The sequence below is a fragment of the Lynx canadensis genome, chromosome F1, assembly GCF_007474595.2.
Source record: "Lynx canadensis isolate LIC74 chromosome F1, mLynCan4.pri.v2, whole genome shotgun sequence".
NCBI classification, from domain to species: domain Eukaryota; kingdom Metazoa; phylum Chordata; class Mammalia; order Carnivora; family Felidae; genus Lynx; species Lynx canadensis.
Window position 1 is genome coordinate 6,922,156 of NC_044319.2, and position 6,934 is coordinate 6,929,089.

A 6,934-nucleotide genomic window follows, 5' to 3' on the forward strand; every position below is an offset into this window, starting at 1 on the left:
TCACAATATATTATAAAACTATAGTAATCAATCAGTGGTATTTGCATAAAAAGATACACATAGGTCAACAGAATGAAATAGAGAGCCCAGAAGAAAACCCATGCCTATAGGGTTTGATTTGTGACAAAGGAGCCAAGAATACAAAATGGGAATAGTCTCTTTTATAAATGATGCTGGGAAAGCCAGAAGCTACATACATATGCAAGAGAATGAACCTGGACCACTATCATATACCATACACGAAAACTAACTCAGAAGGGATTAACATATTGGATGTAAGGCCTGAAACTGTAAAACTCTTAGAAGGAAAACAAAGATGATAAGCTCCTTGACATCCATCTCAGCAGTGATTTTTTGGTGATGATTTTTTGGATTTGATACCAAAAGCAAAGCAACAAAAGCCAAAATGAACAAGTAGCATTGCATAAAACTAAAATACTCATGCACAATGAATAAAACTACTAACAAAATGAAAAGTGGGATAAACCCACTTTTGGTTGGATATCCCAACCCATCAAGTGGGATAAAATATTTATAAGTCATGTATCTGATAAAGGATTAATACCCAGAATATATAAAAAACTCATATAATTCAATGACAAAACAAAACAACACAAACCCAGATGATCTGATGAAAATGATAGGTAGGGGCACCTGGGTGGCTCAGTCAGTTAAGTGTCCTACTCTTGATTTTGGCTCAGGTCATGATCTTATGGTTTGTGGGTTCGAGCCCCATGTGGCTCTGTGCTGACAACGCAGAGCCTGCTTGGGATTCTCTCTCTGCCTCCCTCTCTCTGTGCCTCTCCCCTGTTCATGCTCTCTCTCTCTCAAAATAAATAAAACATTAAAAAATAATGAAAAAAATAAAATAAAATAATGGGTAGAGGATCTGAGCCATACAGATGGCCAAGAAGTATATGAAAAGGTGTTCAGCATCACGAATCATCAGGGAAATGAAAATCAAAACCACAATGCAACATCACCTCATGAATGTCAGAAAGGCTGTCATCAAAAAGATAAGCAATAATAAGTGTTAGCAAGGATGTAGAGAAAAGGGAAGACTTGTGCACTGTTGGTGGGAATGCAAATTGGTGCAGCCATGTGGAAAACAGTAGGGAGGTTCCTCAGATGATTAAAAGGAGAACTACCATATGGTTCAGCAATCTCACTTCTGGGCATATATTGAAAAGAAATGAAAACAGAATATTGAAGAGCTATCTGCCTTTCCATGTTCACTGCACCATTATTCACAACCAAGATATGGTAGCAATCTAAGTATCTGTCAGTGTATGTGTGGTTAAAGAAGGTGTTTTACACACACACACACACACACACACACACACACACACACACACATGTTTGAATATTTTTCAGCCATGGGAAAGAAGAAAATCCTTCTATGTGTGACAACATGCATGCATTTTAAGGGCATTATGCTAACTGAAGCCAGCCAGACAGAGAAAGACAAAATAACACATGGTATTACTAATATGTGGGATCTAAAAAAAAAAAAAAAATATATATATATATATATAAAATAAAACAAAATAAAACAAATAACGTAACATGACTATATATATATATATATACACATCAAACTCATAGAAACAAAGAATAGAAAAGTGGTTGCCCAGGGTTGGGGTTGAGTAAACAGGGTGAGGTTGGTAAAAGTGTACAAACTTTCAGCTACAAGAAGAATAAAGTCTTAGGATCTAATGTATAGCGGAATTACTATAGTTGCTAACACTATGTTGTATAATTGAAATTTGCTAAAAGAGAATTTAAATGTTCTCACCAAAATAGTAAATAAGTAAATAAAAACACATAAGGTGATGGATGTAATAATTACCTAGATGGGATTAACTAGATCCTTTCACAATGTGTATATATATATATATATATATATGTACATCAACATGATGTACACCTTAAATATATTACCACTTATCAGTTATACCTCAATAAAGCTGAAAATTCATAAAAATTTCATAAAATTTTTCTCAGGTTCTTGCTTGGAGGAACAAAAAGTAACAATAGGGGCACCTGGGTGGTTCAGTTAAATGTCCAACTCTTTTTTTTTTAAAGTTTATTTATTTTTGAGAGAGAGAGAGACAGAACACTAGAAGGGAAGGTCAGAGAGAGAGGGAGACACAGAATCAGAAGGAGGCTTCAGGTTCTGAGCTGTCAGCACAGAACCCGACGCAGGGCTCTAACTCACGAGCCATGAGATCATGACCTGAGCCGAAGACAGATGCTCAACTGGCTGAGCCACCCAGGTGCCCCTTAAATGTCCAACTCTTGATTTTGGCTCACGTGGTCATCCCAGGGTCATGAGATCAAGCCCTGTATCAGGCTCTGCACTGATAGCATGGAGTCTGCTTGGGATTCTCTCTGCCCCTCTCCTGCTTGCGCACACACTTCTCTCTCTCAAATAAATAAATAAAACATTTTTTTTAAAGTAACAATAAATGCAACTATCACTTTTCCTCTAAGCTTTGCAAATGATCATATAGGTTAAGATTATATTTGGCTGCATAAAAAATAATAACAGAAGTTTAAATGAGCTAAGACGTGTATTTCTCTCACATACAAAAGAAATCCTGCTGGAGGTAGTTCACATTCAGGCTGATACTGTGGATCCAAAGTCAGGGATGATTAGTCAACAGTCACTTTAGTGGTGTTACATCACGCTCAGCACATCATTCCCAACCTCAAGCCACCTCATTGTTCAAAAGGGCTGCTGGGGCACTGGTCACCATGCCTGCAGGTTGGGACAAAAGGGACTCTTCCTAGGGAAGAAGCTCTCTTTAAGTAGATTTCCGGGAAAACACGCACATCACTTACACTAATATCTCATTATCAGAACTTAATGAAATAGCTTCCCCTTGGTGCAAGGGGACTGAGATAAATATATTTCCCATAGGAGTACACTGATGTCTGGATAGAAACTGTAGACCTACTTGAAGACAAGAGAATGGATGTTGGGTGGGAAATAGCAGCCTCTGCTACAATGATGAAGAAACATAGTTGCTTTGATAAGCCATTTGTGGCCCAGACACTGAAGACACTTGGGATGGATTTTCCCCATTTGGTAGATGTTTCAGAAGCATGGGCTCCTCCAGCATCCCAGGTGAACTCTCTTCAGAGCTTGTTCATTAGAAAGAACATAGGGTTGGGATCAATCTCCATTCGGCCTCAGTTATTACAAGTAATAGGTCTTGGGAAAGTCACATGACCTCCAAGTATATTTCCTTACTTGCAAATGGAGAACCTTAGGACTGCCTGGGTGGCTTATTTGGTTGAGCATCTGGCTTTTGGTGTCAGCTCAGGTCGTGATCTCACAGTTTGTGAGTTCAAGCCCCTCATTGGGGTCTATGCTGAAAAGTGCAGAGCCTGCTTGGGATTCTCTCTTTCACACTCTCTCTCTGTCTCTCTCCTTCTCTCTCTTTCAAAATAAATAAATGAAAGCTTTTACAAAGTTGAGAATTTTGTATAATATCAGCCCTACCTCCCCAGGGTTGATATAGGCTCAAGGATGCAATAAGTAAACATTTATTAAGGGTTCACTATATTCCAGTCTGTGGGCTAAATGTTTTATGTACAGTATTTAATTTCATTGAGAGGCTGGATTCACATTCAAGATTCTACTAAATATTTATGAAGTGTGTATTATGTGCAAGATATTTGGATTCAGTAGTAAATGAGACAGTGTCCTTGCCCTCCTGTAATCATATTCTGTCAGAGAGTCAGACATTAAGCAGCACATTTACAGAATTAATTGCTTCATGAGAAATACTCTATGTGCTCTGAAGGCAAAGTACAGGGTCCTGTGAGGGCTGCAGAAGGGGATGTGACTTGCTTTGGGGGGTCAGGGAAGGCTTCCTGGGAAGGAGACCGGGGCTGATCCTTGAGGAGGAATAGGAATTCAACAAATTGGTGAAAGGTTTCCACAGATGAGATATCACATATGAAAAAAGTCGCAAACGTTAGGAATAACAATTCTAGTTATTCATTCTGAGGATGGACTGTAAAGATCTGACTTTGAAAGAAGAGGCAGAAATGTTCTTCAATTGCCCATTTCTTCTGTCTCCCCAAGCGTGCACATTCACACGTCCTTCTTCACATAAGGAAGAAAAGTGAGCTCAGATTTGTATAGGCTTTAGTTTAATTATACAGTTGACTCTTGAACTTCCTGGGTCCACTTACACGCAGAATTTTTTTTTTTTTTCCTGAAAAATGAGTTACCGTTTCCATTTGGTCCAGGACTTGAGAGCGGCTCCGGGGTGGTTAAAAAGCTGCCTACTGGCTTCAGGGAGAGACTCAGGCACAATCCCCAACACCAGGGGTCTGCTGGGCTACTGAAGCTCAGAGGTGAGCCTCTGAACAGACACTTGCGCCCCCCATCCTGGGGTGGGGCTGGCCAGCCTGCACAGGTGCGGCAGGTGGTCGCCCGACTTCCTGTTGAGTTTCACTGCTTATCCCGGAAGTGGCTCTCCAGGAAGTCCCAGAGATGGACGTCTTTGTGGGCAGAACCCCAGGCATGCAGATCCAAAAGAGCCTGGTTCGGGTTCTTCTCCAGGACCATAAGGGCTTCCATGGCCCCCGGGGTTTTACCCACGCATCTTGAGGAGGCTTCTGCACCTGGGGGAGAAGACGAGGTCTCCCACCGGTTTGCATCTTCAGGAGACGCAGGGTGCACTCGCGCTTCTCCTTAATCACCCGGGGAAGAAGTGGCCCACGGCCTGCAGAGCACATGTCCTTGTGGGAAATAGAAGCCCAGAGAGAGGCATGCTTGCCAGCCGGTTGATGGCAGCCTCCACCTTGGTGGAATAATTCTGACGAATCTGAGAGCGCATGAGCAACAAGGAGCAAAGTTCAAAAAACGGTGTGGGCTGGTCCTGAAAGGCAGAGGGTGGCTGAGACGGTGGTTCTGAAGGTAATTACTGGAAAAGAGGTTGGAGACTGGAAGAAGGGGCGCTCCTGGGTCTGTTCCAGCCAAACACTGGTGAAGCAAGACACGGATTGGGGTACATGCAGTTTTTACAGCAAAGTACTCTAATCACACCTTTTTCTAGTATAATACATTGTGAGAATGTGGCATTTAATACAGTTAACATAGAAAATATGTGTTAAACCTCTGTTTATGTTACTGGTAAGCTGGTCAATGGTAAGCTATTGGTAGTGAAGTTTTGGGGACTCGAAAGGTAGATGCAATTTTCAATTGTGTGGGGGTTGGCTCCCCAAAGCCCTGCATTGTTCAAGGATCAACTGTAATTACTCTTGACAAACTGAATTTCTTCCATCCCAGCCAATCGCACCCTGCCCAAACCCCCCTGAAGCTGGACTAACAGAAGAGCTAAGAAATGACACCTTGTACCTTTTCCTCACACAGTTGGAGGGCTGTGATGCTTCCTGCTGTCACTTTGTAAATTCGGGTGACACCCAGGACCAGGGTTCTCCGCAATTGTCTCTCTAACTCATGAGACTGGGGCCAAGGAAACGCCTTTGTCAGGAAAGATGCTGAAGCTGCCAGTTGGTAGTTTTCATTATCAGCAAACCTCCACGGTCCGCTTGCGCAAAATCATGGTCTCATCCAAGAAAAGACAGTAAAAAAAGAATTGAAATTAAGTCGGAAGCCAACCAAAATACCAACATTCTTCATTGGCTGATGGTTTTTTTTTTTTTTGGCAGATATGAGAGAAAATAACTTACCTTGAACTTCTTCTGAGGGTTAAAACCTTCTCCAGGTCATGTGCAGGCTCTGCAAGTGACCTTCAAGATCTTTAAGACAGTAGTAAATTATTTCAAGTGGCTTTTCCATGGTCTTCAATCTTTAACAACAACAACAACAACAAAAATGGTATATTTTGTGGTAGATTTTAATTTTTCAGAGGTAAAAGTGTCTTCTTTGATGCTCCCTTTTAGCTCTTTAACATACATATCTGTATTTGTGACCCATGGGGAATGACCAAAGACAGTGCTTTAATTCAAGAAGTTGAATTTTGGTCTTTGTTTTCTTCGAAGTCCTTGGCTCGCTTTGTTTATTTTCAAGAACATGCCTGTCAAACATCCAAGTCAGCACAACCATAGTTTGCCTGCTGCTGTAAGTTTTTCATTCAAGTAAAAACAGTGTTCAGGGTGAACAGTGGGTAGATGTGCTCACAAGGTGAGCAGTTACCCTAGTGCTTTTATGTGAGGCAGCTATGAAACCCCAGTGCACAGCAGAAGACCTTGATGTACAGCTCCCATTTTGTTACACAGCGTGAAAAGCAAACAGTGTTTTAGTATTACTATGGAAGTGGTAGGATTGTGGGCATCACCAGGGGTCCAGGGACCACACTTTGAGAACTGCCATTCTAAGATGTAAAATGCTTCAGACTTTTTTAGTTCAGTCTCATTCCTCTCTTGTAGGATAAAGAGAGGCTTTTGGGATTTGGTTACATATATTTATCAAATACAAAATTCCTAGGAGTTCTAGGTCCTTTGCCTTTCCATAAAAATTTGAGAATCAGCTTGTTGATATCTATGGTAAATCCTTCTGGGATTTTGAATGAGTGTGTGTAATATCTGTAGTCCAATGTGGGGAGAAAGTGAGTCTTCCAGTTATTTACATGATGTATGTTTCCATTTATTTACGTCTTCCTTGTTTCCTAAGTTGGAAATGGTGATGGTGATGGTGGTGGTCCTCCTTCACCTCCTCCTCCCCCTCCTTCCTCTCTTGTCTCTCTTCTTCTTTCCCTCCTCCTCCTCCTCTCTCTCTTCCTCACCAACTCCTCCTTTTCCTTCTTTTTGGTGCTATTGAAAATGGCACTTAATTTTTTTCAGATTCTTATTGTTCATTTCTGGTCAATAGGAATATTGTTCACTTTTTTGTATCGAATTGATCTTGCATCCTGTGACATTGCTGAATTCACTTGTTGAACTCAGGACTGAC

General features: G+C 41.1%; 1 pseudogene; it reads right to left on the reverse strand.

Moving 5' to 3' along the window:
- Positions 1 to 4,355: 4,355 nt before the first annotated feature.
- On the reverse strand, positions 4,356 to 4,856 carry LOC115505523 (annotated as a pseudogene).
- Between the last annotated feature and the right edge of the window lie 2,078 nt (positions 4,857 to 6,934).